The following is a 13,877-nucleotide window of genomic DNA, read 5'->3' as shown; positions in this document are numbered from 1 at the left end:
ATTGTGCAGTAATATGGCTGTCTAGTGGTGTGGTTTTGTGGTCCTCTAACGTGTGATTGTGCAGTAATATGGCTGTCTAATGGTGCGGTTTTGTGGTCCTCTAACGTGTGATTGTGCAGTAATGTGGCTGTCTAGTGGTGCGGTTTTGTGGTCCTCTAACGTGTGATTGTGCAGTAATATGGCTGTCTAATGGTGCGGTTTTGTGGTCCTCTAACGTGTGATTGTGCAGTAATATGGCTGTCTAATGGTGCTGTTTTGTGGTCCTCTAACGTGTGATTGTGCAGTAATATGGCTGTCTAATGGTGCGGTTTTGTGGTCCTCTAACGTGTGATTGTGCAGTAATATGGCTGTCTAGTGGTGCGGTTTTGTGGTCCTCTAACGTGTGATTGTGCAGTAATATGGCTGTCTGTCTAATGGTGCGGTTTTGTGGTCCTCTAACGTGTGATTGTGCAGTAATATGGCTGTCTAATGGTGCGGCTTTGTGGTCCTCTAACGTGTGATTGTGCAGTAATATGGCTGTCTAATGGTGCGGTTTTGTGGTCCTCTAACGTGTGATTGTGCAGTAATATGGCTGTCTAATGGTGCGGTTTTGTGGTCCTCTAACGTGTGATTGTGCAGTAATATGGCTGTCTAATGGTGCGGTTTTGTGGTCCTCTAACGTGTGATTGTGCAGTAATATGGCTGTCTAATGGTGCGGTTTTGTGGTCCTCTAACGTGTGATTGTGCAGTAATGTGGCTGTCTAGTGGTGCGGTTTTGTGGTCCTCTAACGTGTGATTGTGCAGTAATATGGCTGTCTAATGGTGCGGTTTTGTGGTCCTCTAACGTGTGATTGTGCAGTAATATGGCTGTCTAATGGTGCTGTTTTGTGGTCCTCTAACGTGTGATTGTGCAGTAATATGGCTGTCTAATGGTGCGGTTTTGTGGTCCTCTAACGTGTGATTGTGCAGTAATATGGCTGTCTAGTGGTGCGGTTTTGTGGTCCTCTAACGTGTGATTGTGCAGTAATATGGCTGTCTGTCTAATGGTGCGGTTTTGTGGTCCTCTAACGTGTGATTGTGCAGTAATATGGCTGTCTAATGGTGCGGCTTTGTGGTCCTCTAACGTGTGATTGTGCAGTAATATGGCTGTCTAATGGTGCGGTTTTGTGGTCCTCTAACGTGTGATTGTGCAGTAATATGGCTGTCTAATGGTGCGGTTTTGTGGTCCTCTAACGTGTGATTGTGCAGTAATATGGCTGTCTAATGGTGCGGTTTTGTGGTCCTCTAACGTGTGATTGTGCAGTAATATGGCTGTCTAATGGTGCGGTTTTGTGGTCCTCTAACGTGTGATTGTGCAGTAATATGGCTGTCTAGTGGTGCGGTTTTGTGGTCCTCTAACGTGTGATTGTGGAGTAATATGGCTGTCTAGTGGTGCGGTTTTGTGGTCCTCTAACGTGTGATTGTGCAGTAATATGGCTGTCTAATGGTGCGGTTTTGTGGTCCTCTAACGTGTGATTGTGCAGTAATATGGCTGTCTAATGGTGCGGTTTTGTGGTCCTCTAACGTGTGATTGTGCAGTAATATGGCTGTCTAGTGGTGTGGTTTTGTGGTCCTCTAACGTGTGATTGTGCAGTAATATGGCTGTCTAATGGTGCGGTTTTGTGGTCCTCTAACGTGTGATTGTGCAGTAATATGGCTGTCTAGTGGTGTGGTTTTGTGGTCCTCTAACGTGTGATTGTGCAGTAATATGGCTGTCTAATGGTGCGGTTTTGTGGTCCTCTAACGTGTGATTGTGCAGTAATATGGCTGTCTAATGGTGCGGTTTTGTGGTCCTCTAACGTGTGATTGTGCAGTAATATGGCTGTCTAGTGGTGTGGTTTTGTGGTCCTCTAACGTGTGATTGTGCAGTAATATGGCTGTCTAGTGGTGTGGTTTTGTGGTCCTCTAACGTGTGATTGTGCAGTAATATGGCTGTCTAATGGTGCGGTTTTGTGGTCCTCTAGTATGGGGTTGTGCAGCAATGTGACTGTCTAGTGGTGTGCTTAGGTTGTGTGGTTTTGTTTTGTGAAGTGGTGTGGTTGTACAGTAATTTCATTTTCTCGTGGTTTAGGTCGGCTGTGTTGTTCAGTTGTGATGTTGTCTTGTGGTGTGTTTGTACAGCAATGCTGGTTGTCTAGTGGAGTGATTGTGTGGTCCTCTATTTTGTGGTTGTACAGTAATCTGGTTGTCTAGTGTTGTGTTTGGGCTGTGTGGTGGTGTGATTTTGTTTTGTGAAGTGGTTTGGTTGCATAGCATTTCGGTTGTCTAGTGGTGTAGGTTGTGTTGTGCAATAGTGCGGCGTTATTGTCTAGTTGCGTGATTGTGCAGTAATGTGGATTGTCTTGTGGTGTGGCTGTACAGTAATTTAGTTGTCTCGTGGCGTAGTTAGCTTCTGTTGTGCAGTAGTATTGTATTGTTGTCTAACAATGTGATTGTGCAATAATGTTGGTTGTCTTGTGGTGTAATGGTGTGATTGTGCGGTAATGTGCGTGAGTGATGTGGTTGATTTGAGATGTTGTTGTGTGTGGTGTACTTATGTACCTGTCTAGCTTTATAGTGGTGTGGATGTTCAATAGAGTACAGCTGCGGTCGTATAATATTCATGAATAATTTAGTTCTGCTGAATTAGAAGATACTCGCCTCAAATGCATAGGCATGCGGGTATTCCCTCCCAAATGCAACGTACTATACGAAGATATAGAACACAAAAGAATCAAATGCAAACCTTGGTGTGTGACGTCATTCGCATTGATATCACATAAACTAATCAAACCGACATATACGTAACAAAGTAACCATTGGATTCATCTCAGATTGTAAATTTACGATGGAATTAGTACGACAGAAATATCAACACAAATCGCCGTCAAATATTGGTATTATGAAATCCAGCTTAAGTAGCATAGTATATTTCAATGATCTACGCTGTTAGTGCTTTTAGTTGAATTTCGCGATGGAATTGGGACTCAGTGCACTTCAACATACATATGTTAAAAAAGGGGTCAAAATGATCTTCGAATATTGTATAACGCAAGCCAAACGAAGTGATGATCATTAATGAGTTACGTTATAATCGGAAACAGACTGGTTTAGACTAGTGATGAAATCAGGACGATATAAACACCAATTGAAATAACCGTATTTTAAAGAAGGATCAAACGGATTGTAGAATGTTGTCATAGCGAAATGTGCCCTATTAGCTACGTTATCAGAAGTAGTTCACATTTGAAATAATCGATGGAATCTGGACTGTGAAAACACCATTCAAAATGACCGTATGCATGAATAATATTTCAGAGCGTTATCATTTCAGGGTCGAACTTTGGATACCTCGAAGCACTGTTTATGAACTTTGAAACATCTGGACAGATAGGGTCCTACGGCCACGGTTTGTCATGAGACGGAGACGTGTCATTCTGTGTGGAGATCAAGAGTTGCGCCCCGTAGATGAGCTAGGAGCGTCGATTCAGTTTGTCAGCAGCCTCTCAGTGCTTGACAATCCTTTCTGGATTTTTGTCACAATAAATGTTAAAAAGATGTTGAAAATAGTTGGAAAATATTTTGCTCAGACTTTAATTGAGTAGGAATTTTTTTCTTGATTTGCTGCAAAGCCTGCAAGTAATGTCAGAAAATACATGCACGCCATTCCACGCCAACCCTCTCATTCCCCAACAAATAACAAATAAATAAATTCTTGCTTTGTTTATTTTGTTTGATGTTTAACTCAGCAAATTTTCCAGCAACGTGACGGCGATTATTCACCACCCTAACAGATTGCACACCAAAGAGGGTGGCGGGGTAGCCCAGTGGTTAAAACGTTCGCTCGGTATGCCGGAGCTGGTTGGCTGGTTGTTGTTTAACCCAGCAATACTCCAGCTACATGGCGGCGGCCATGTGTAGTTAATCGAGTCTGGACAAGAGAATCCAGTGATCAACAGCATGAGCATAGATGTACGAAATTGTGATACGGTGACATGAGTGAACCAAGTCAGCGACCGTGACCATTCGATCCGTTAGTCGCCTTTTACGACAAGTATGGGTTACTGAAGAACCAATTCTAACCCGGATGTTCACGTGTTCACGTGCCAGGTTTAACTCGTCAGATGGGCGCGAGGCCTGTTTCTGGTGTCCCTGTCTTGATATTGCAGGAACATCACTAGAGGAGCAGTAAGGCCATACTCAGTACAAACTAGTGTAGTAGAACACTTTGTATGTTATACTGCATGTGAAATGACAAACCTGTGACCATTACAAATTTGAACTATCGCTGGTATATATACCATCAAAAAAGCAGGTTATATTCCATTTTGCGAGCATGCCACTAGCTAATGCCAATGCATTACTAAAAGTAACATACATGTGCATGTCCATACAGATGAAACTTCTCCAAAGGAATAAATTGTTTCATCTTGCTTGACTCTCTGCATCGTATATTTCCTGCTTGGCTTCATCATTTGCACTGTATCAATCTTGGAAATACAACATCCCCTACATTTTCAATGGCATACACACTATTGTCTGCATTTAAATTCGTGATGACGTCAACGAGCTTGAGCTTCATGTATACGTGTTGTCATTGTTTTGTTAACAATAGTATCAATTTGCCATTTAGAAGCATCTGCCTCCAGACTGCAATTTAACAAAAAAACACGTAGAGGAGATTTCAGAAACGTAACTTCAAGAATGAAAGCACGTCGCCGCCATAAAAAGGACACATTTAGGGCCCAGGCAGCGACAGTAACAACCAACATCACAAACGGAGGTACTTCAATGCAACGACGATGCTCAAAGGCATGTTTAAGTGAGCATCCTATCCATAAAGCTGGATACAAGCACTCGCAAGTGTTGAATTCAGCGTGGGCGATAGGCTTGCAACACAACAGTCCAAGTTCGCGCTAGTCAAGAATAGAAACGCACTTATATTTTGCTGAGGAAATTTAATGAGTTGTAATTGTAATCCGCTCTGAACTGAGAACATTATAGAAAGTCTTAAAGGTTAATATTACGGACGTTGCTATTTTTTAAAATACGTGCCACATATCGTAAATATCTTGCCTGCAACGCGTGGCACTGACACCCTCAGACACCTGGTGTTTTAATATTGGTGTATTATACAATATGCGATAGCATGAGCCCTGGGATACCGCTCCCAAGCCAGCAGTCGAGTTTGCTAAGTTTAATATATGTAATAAATACTTGATAATGCCAAACGTTGCAGATGTACTTCGTTGATAACATACTTTCAGGCTTTATGTAATCTCACATCCATCTACAGTGTGCTGGCGAGATACAGGTGCTAACGTTAAATTGGATGTTTATTGATCTACTTGATGAAATGTATTAGTTAAAGACAACGAAACCCTGTTAAACCAGATCCTGTTAATACGACCATTCCTGATTTCTGTTGGGCTGTGGGGTAGCCTAGTGGTTAAAGCGTTCGCACGTCACGCCGAAGACCCAGGATCGATTCCCCACATGGGTATATTTCTGGCGTCCCCCGTCGTGATATCGCTGCAATAGTGTTAAAAGCGGCGTAAAAGTAAACTCACTCACTCACCTAATTACTGTTGGAATGTCTACATGTCAATTAACGTTGAAGGGGTCGTTGTCGGCACAGGTTCTACAGATGTGTAACCCAGGTACGTTTCTGTATACAGGCATGTACCCAAATCAAAAACAAAATACAGAAATATGTCCATTACCCTAAAAGGGGTGAAGAGTCGATGTTCCTTCACCAACAATCGAAATGCCGTTCAGCTGATTGAGAGTTGCATTGTGCTTCACGAAATAGATTTATTTGGCATTTTGTGCTCGTTTAAAATATAAAGCGATCAAATGCATCTATTACAACATAGGTAGTGTGGTGACCTAGCGATTAACGTCACGCCGAAGACCCGACATGGATGCAATGTGTGATGACCATTCTGGTGTCCTTATCAATGATATTGCGGGAATACGGCTGAAGCGGCGTAAAATAATACTCATTCATTCACAAAGCACTGACGGTGTATTCTGATTTTGGATACTCAATACTCATCCGTTCACTCTAATACTAAAGCATGACAGTTCCGATCAAGAATGGACTCATCCCAGAGTACTGTCGGTGTATTCTGATTTTGGTTGGAGTACCTGGGCTACAACTCGATAGTACCTATGCCCACAAGGACTCTTTTAGCAAAATTAACAATATTCCTTGGTTTATTAGGACAAATAGTTTCAGGGCGACGCCATTTCGGTGGCATCGTTTGGATAAACGAAGTTGTACTATTTCGATTTGTTCTCAGACCAGAAAACAGATTATGAGTTGGACCATATATATGCCTCACAAGTCATTTATGGGCGATGTTTAGCGTCAGTCTGGGCGGCAGAACCAAACAGCTTGGACCTAAACCAGCATATTTCATTGAACCGCATCACCTCTGGACAGGTTCCCGATCAGCTGTGGTGGTGCTGATCAATGAGTGTTAAAGTGGTACGAGGTCCAGAACGAGCTGGCCTAATACAACAGCTGTTAGACACGGGCCGCTGCCTTGCCCACAGGAAAACTAATAACGAAACTCACCGCTCACGAGTGTTCAGGGCTGAGCTGGCAGCTGAACACCATTTTAGGGAATTATTGGGTCCTCTCAATTTCAAATTTAGGGTAGAAATTATTGGTTGCCCAATGCACTGAGACAGGCTGTGACATTGTACACGCTCCATTTGGTTTCCACGAATGTAACTCAAGCTGCATCAGTGCACGTGCATATTGCACGGGCTTTCAATATAACATATAGGCGTCCAGTATTACGTTGACACAACTTCGCAATCACTCGCACTCAGAACACTATGGACCTTTCTTACTAGAAGTTATAAAAACAACAAAAATATGACTATGAAAGGAGGTGATTGAGTATGGTTTTGCGCAATATCACGGCTTCAGCAATATCACGGCTCTGGACACCAGAAAAGGGCTTCACAAATTGTACCCATGTGGGGAATCGAAATCGGGCTTCGGTATGACGAGCAAAAGCTTTAACCACTAAGCCACCCCACCATCCCAACATCAAAGTAAAATACTCGGGACCGACACCGGAATTCGACACATAATATTTCGGATCCTAATAGTCCCTATGGATTTCTCTGAAATATGATATGAATTATGATATTACTTTTTGATGTGTGATTTATTCAGTTTAAAACATTGTAAGTGTGTTGAAACAAAGGAAGTGCAATACTATAGCCCTATCCAGGAAAATACCTCAATCTTACTTGAAAAACAGGGCTTTCTGAACCATATAATTGCCCCTTCACAGTGCCCAACCTGTAGTGTAAAAATCCATGAAGATCCGGGATAGAATTGATCTTCAGCAACCCATGCTTGTCGTAAGAGGCAACTTCGGGATCGAGTGGTCAGCCTGGCTGACACATATCACTGTATCCGAATTTCGAAGAACGACGCAAAAGCTCATTCTGTTTGATCACTGGATTGCCTGATCCAGACTCGATTATTTACAGACCGCCTTCATACAAATGGAATACTGCTGAGTGCTGTGTAAAACTAAACTCACTCACTGTTATGTGTAAGCCTTGAATGGTGCAAATCTAGATTTTCATCTGGTTCCCATCACACAAGGGCTCCACTTAATTTTTTAAAAATAATTTACAAAAAAATTATGTATTTTCAGAGACTATGCGTTAGTCTAAAACTGCGCAACGGGTTTCTTATTCGCAATCTAATCGGTTTGTCCGTTTTGAGGAAGCCAACTGTTGGACGCTAATGTGTTTATACATCAATGCTTCTTAAACAGAGAGAAATTAGCCACATCTACGCGAGGAGCCGTGTAAAAGATATCACACGCAACGCCGAAGAATCTCACCAGTGTTGTAATTTGACTTGGAAATGATATGCAAATCACAGCACAGTATCACACGCGCCACGTGGAGGTGGAGGTCACGTGATATTGATAACGAAGCTTTCACCAAATACCGGAAAGCAAATGATCGCGTTTCGTGGATATCCAACAAAGAGATAATTCCCTCTTAATTCCAATTCCCGCTGACACTAACAAAAGACCTGCCGAGATTGTGTAAGAGGGGACACGCGCCCGGTGCGCTCGCAACTCTACAACTGATTGATCAATTATTGTCAATCAGAATGATTAGTGCGATCTCCATATATGAACAGCATTTAAAGCCGGACTGGGAAAACTTTTCCCTCTGGAAATGAGAGCTTTTCCATCTCACTTGATGTAAAATGTTTTCTTCAACATTATATTCTTCATGGCGAGTGACTAGTCTGTCTCACAGTCCCAGCACGATATTATTAACCTTCCCTACGTCTCTCTATAATGTCAACTCAGGCAAGTCTAGATTTGCTGCTTCCGAGCGTCCATCTCTATGGGATGACTTTTCAAATGAGGATGTAGTTGTTTCTACGAAAACTGTACTTAAGCAGATTTCGATTAGTCTCATTGAGCTGCTAACTGTCAGTGGAAATTTCTAGAAATATGAACGATCCATGGTTATCGCAGATGAAGAGTGGGTGAGCGAGTTTTATGATTTGAACAGTTCTTTCAGTAAAATCACGATGTGTATGCATCATGGGGGATAAAAACCCTCGATGGCGAAAGTCTAACACAACTGGTGTTGATAAAATTAAGGATCATGACCGACGCGAATCTGGAATCTAAATAATCGAAACATATCTTTTTTAGAGATGACCCATTCGAAACCCGTCTCGGTACAATACGTCATTACATTTCAACAACAATATTTTTTTAAATCTTAAATTCTCGCAAAGAGACGAGGGACACAGAGGCAGACGAATACAAAAATAGACGTTCACAGACACGCACGCACACGCACACGCACTCACACACGCACACACATCACGTACTGGTGATTAAAGGGGGAACGAATGATAAATTCTGAGATTACATACAAGTCTTTTCAAAGCCTATCAGACTACACACACACACACACACACACACACACACACAAACGCATACATACATACATACATACATACATACATACATACATACATACATACATACATACATACATACATACATACATACATACATACATACATACATACATACATACATACATACATACATACATACATACATACATACATTACATACATACATACATACATGCAGTCCTTTCACATGGACGTTCATTTGCTTACCCAATTTAAGGCCCCCCTTTCCCATTACTGCTCGTTTCCTTTTGTTACATATGTAGACCAAACTCGTAAATCGTTTAGATCGTAGTCTGACAAAAGGCTAACTTACCATTTTATCGATTTAACTAAACTCTGAAAGATTTGCCATATTCAGCATCACATTCACGCATCGCCTAGACAAGGGGATGAACGCTTATTATTTTGACAAATTGTTCAATTAGACTGTAATTTCTACTAGAAATTCTATACATATATCTCACAAAATTGCAAGCCCATTCTAGTATGTAATATCAGGCACAGTCTGCAAGAATGTGTTCAGATTCTGAGCGAGTTACTTCACACTTGTTATAAATCCCCCTTATGCTTCATAGGACACCACGTGTGTTTTCGATTCTCGTTAAACCCAATGTAGTGTAGATTCAACCATTCGAAATAATCACCCGCAAACCCATGCTGCTGAAGTAGATCCCCATCAAATCCCCAGTACAATCATGCCACGCGGAACGAGATCCATATTGCAGCAGGAAATCAAAGACAAAGTTAATCGAATACATGAAAATGTGTGATATTGAAGCAAAACAGCCATGAAGCCTTGTGATGTGTACGTTGGTCTTTACGGTGGTCTTCACGGTGCTCCGTGTAATTGACTACCACGGAGCTGAAGCACCAGTTAATGGCACCGAGTATAGGGATGGTGTACTTATCTAAACTAATCTAATCCTTACGTTAATCCAAGGCGGAAAGGTCAACGAGGAGTCCTGGCGCCAGATTAATTTATGTGGGAATACTTCATGTTCAGGTATTTAATTAATGCTTCATGCGTTGATACCTGCTTCAAACATGCAAAAATGTCAAGAAATGTGAAAACGAAATACGCAAGAAAGGTACCTCGATACTATGGATTGGACGCAACACACAGTTTTAACATGAAGATAATTATATACTTTCAAATAGTATTTCTTCAGTGAAAAATCATCCTTTTAATCACTTTTACAAAGTAATTCGCCTGTTGCTTACATTTATTTGATATCGATGTCTCGCAACCCATTTAATTATACATCAGCTAACAAACAAACAATTGTACGCACTAAACAAACAAATATTTTTTTCTGAAATCAGCACTAATAGGTGCCACGTATAAGCTCTGAAAAGGAGATTGGCAAGACACGTAGCTCAAGTGGGTGTGTTGTACAAGTCTGCTTTCACGCGATAACCGATTGTATTCTCAACAACGAGCTAAAACTATACGTATCACACATATTTGTTTCAAATCGTACAGAGTATTTCCAGTACAACTCTATAAGCCTCATGACAGCTCATGATTGTAAGATGCGACTAACGAGTTCAGGCTCGCTGACTTAATTGACACATGTCATCGTATCACAATTACGTAGATCGATGTTCATACTGTTGATCACTGGATTGTCTGGTCCTGACTCGATTACTTCCACGACGTTATATAGCTCGAATATTGCTGTGTACGGCGTAAAACTACACTCACTCATTTTACTATAAGCAGAATGAAGTTAGCACCAGATCATAAAGTAATAATATAACCGGAATATTATATGCAGTTTACAAGTGGCCTGCAGAAAGGCCATCCACACAAGACTCGTCGTCCTCGTGTGGAGGTCTCGTCAAACCAAAATATATTCAACAGGGTATTTGCCGTTATCGAGGTTGGCGTTAGACGTTAAGTGGATAAAACACAAACAGGTTGTTGAAATAAGAGCGTTGTGTCTGACAGGTGAATGCAGGATGGACTGCTGCATGGTGCGTCAATATAGAGACTTCTCTGAGAGGCATTTAGAGGTTGGGGCATGAAAGAAGGATGGCAATATATAGATGAACAACTTCTTTATTGCTGTTTCGGAGTAGGCTGAAACAGCATTATCAAGCTACCAACTCACTAATATCGTCATCATTGATAATCCCCCGTTTATGAGTACCACTCTTCACTATCCCCTGGTCTATTTTGCAGGCTTCATTTGTTAACGCTTTTATCAAAGCCCATGTGTTGTTATTGTGTCTGGCTTCCTAATCCTTTGTTGTACTGTACAAACATCTCCTCTAACATATATATTGGCAATCCGTCTATCCTTACGGTGTTCATCACTTGCTTGATAACTGTGTTAGAACCTACACCGAAACGTCGCTCTCACAGCAATAAAGAAGTTGTTTAATTTTATTCTTATGTTGTTATCCTTCTTTTGTTGTTATCCTTACTCATCAACATGGTAACCGAAATATATCCAACAAGCTTTTTAGTCTTTCTCTCAGTCCCTGAACGACATTATTTTCCCCACACGCAATACTAAAGCCTAAAATGAAGCAAGTCTAGATTTCCACAGGTTCTGAATCTTTGGCCTCCGTGGGGCTCCTTTTCAATTTATATGTGGTTTTACTATGAAAATCATATATATTCAGAGACTAAACATAAGTCTAGTCGCTCTTTGAATGCATAAATATCTTGACTTTTAACTCAGTTTCCCTTCTACGTATCAGTGTCGTTTCGCGGACCATAGGCGTTGCCGACTCCTTTTAGGTGTAAAATGTCCGTTGCTACCTTTCAAAACTTATCAGCGTCGTGTGGGTGTGCTTTCGCCGAAGAAGAGAACTATGGCACGTTTCAAACGTTTTACCAGTTGAATGAATATGGTCGTGGTATAATTGTCCTAACAATGTTCTATGTGGCGATACTGCACTTCCTTGCGGCAATCCCTGTCACATTTAGCACCTTAATTAACCCTTAATATGCCTGTTCAAAGGGTCGATGAATCCTCGATTGACAATGCATGTTCATATAGAGACTGAGTATGATTCTACGCCACTTTCAACAATATTCCAGCAATATCAGGGCATGGGGCACCAGAAATAGGCTTCAAAAATAGTACCCATGTGGGGAATTGAGAGACACACAGGCAGACATACCGACGGATAGAGTCAGACATGCATGTCGACATACATACAGAGACATACAGAGAGACAGGCAGACATACAGACTGATAGAGACAGGAAGACATGCAATGACATACAGACATACAGAGACAGAGAAACATACAGATGATGACAGACATACAGAGAGAGGAAGACAGCTTCACATACTGTACATGAAATAAGTGAACAGAAGGAGCTCCTTTCACAATGCAAACCTTTACTAAGGTTAACCTTAATGCCCATTCTTTAAAACTGCACTAAGGTTACCTATATCTAAGGTAGCCTTAGTGCAATGTTATAGAATGGGAGTTAAGGTAACCTTAGTAAAGGCTGCGTTGTGAACGGAGGTAACCTTAGTGCAATGTTAAATATGGGCGTTAAGGTTAACCATAGAAGGAAATTTAAGGTAACCTTAGTTCAGTGTTAAAAAATGGGAGTTAAGTTTAACCTTAGTTACTTTGTGAAAGGAGCCAAAGGAGCATAGATGGATCGTAAGATAAATAAGCAGGTAGACAAACACAGAGCAATGTTCTCACCTATACTGTCCTTGGGCATTGATTTACGCGAAGCTAGATGCCGTGTCTCTCAGGAACGGATGCGGCCACCCTCATGTACATTGTTGCGCATACTATGTAAAATTAACATTGCTGTGTAACGTCCAACCGCGTTTTTATCTTAAACTTCAAACGTGACATAAATATTCAAAGAATGAGGGCAGTGACGCCTCGGGTAAACTCACACCCCATCCTGTTAACAAGACAAGAAGGATAACGGAAGCAACAAATTATTAAAAACGAACATTGTCAAATCAGTCAAGGATTACACGCATCGCAGTAGGTGGTGCAGAAATGTTTAACCATGCCCTGCCTTACGGAAAACATGTGCCGTGAACAAAGGTACTAGCTTACATGGAGTCGTCGTCTTCAAAGTCATCTTGCAACAGTCTCGGAGCTAAAAAGCGTTGTTGAACTTCCGGATAGAGTACCATCTCTCCCATGACTTGACAATCGTTTGTACAGCGATACATTATAAGGTATATACAGAATGATAAAAAGTATTTCGATATCGTGTTCACGTGCTCTATTAACATTGTATTCTACTGTCTTTCAAATACCAATGATTATTTAACCCTATTTCGTTTTTGTATGACATTTGTCCTGCACCGCGAGTCAGGTTTTATAAAGCTCCATTGGTTTGCTGTTCGTACATGCGACTCTCCGTTCCTTTAATGTCATCTGTGCTATCGAAGAAAACAATGGAACATTTCCCTCATCGCAGACCATTACATCACTCAAGAAAGGATACATTTCTACAGACAAAAGCCTCTTAAGTTTATCACGTACAAAATACAAGCCAGCAGACAAATCACCGCGCAGGTTTTCAATTCTATGTCAGCCATTTGTGACTTTTAAATGAACCTTTCTCTTTTGACGCAAGGATTAACTTTCTACAAACACCTTGTATACTACTGCGCAGTTATAAATGTTCTGCTTAAAAGGAAAAGGAAGTTTCATGACACACTCTATACCTGTCGAAATGAAAAATCAGTGTTGTCTATTACTGTTCTGTTTGTCAAACAACCCTTCGCTCACAGATGATGTAAGCCTATGGTCCCCTGGCTCTCCTACGGCACGTTGTAATATTGACGCTGTATGGAGCCGCATACAGCATTCGGGCTAAGAGGAGCGTCTTGAAGAATAAAGGCAAGCACCTTGGATGGAGAGAAATGTCCAGAATTGAAACCTAT

The sequence above is a fragment of the Haliotis asinina genome, chromosome 11 (genome assembly GCF_037392515.1).
Source record: "Haliotis asinina isolate JCU_RB_2024 chromosome 11, JCU_Hal_asi_v2, whole genome shotgun sequence".
Classification (NCBI taxonomy): domain Eukaryota; kingdom Metazoa; phylum Mollusca; class Gastropoda; order Lepetellida; family Haliotidae; genus Haliotis; species Haliotis asinina.
Note: the sequence above shows the minus strand (reverse complement) of the source record.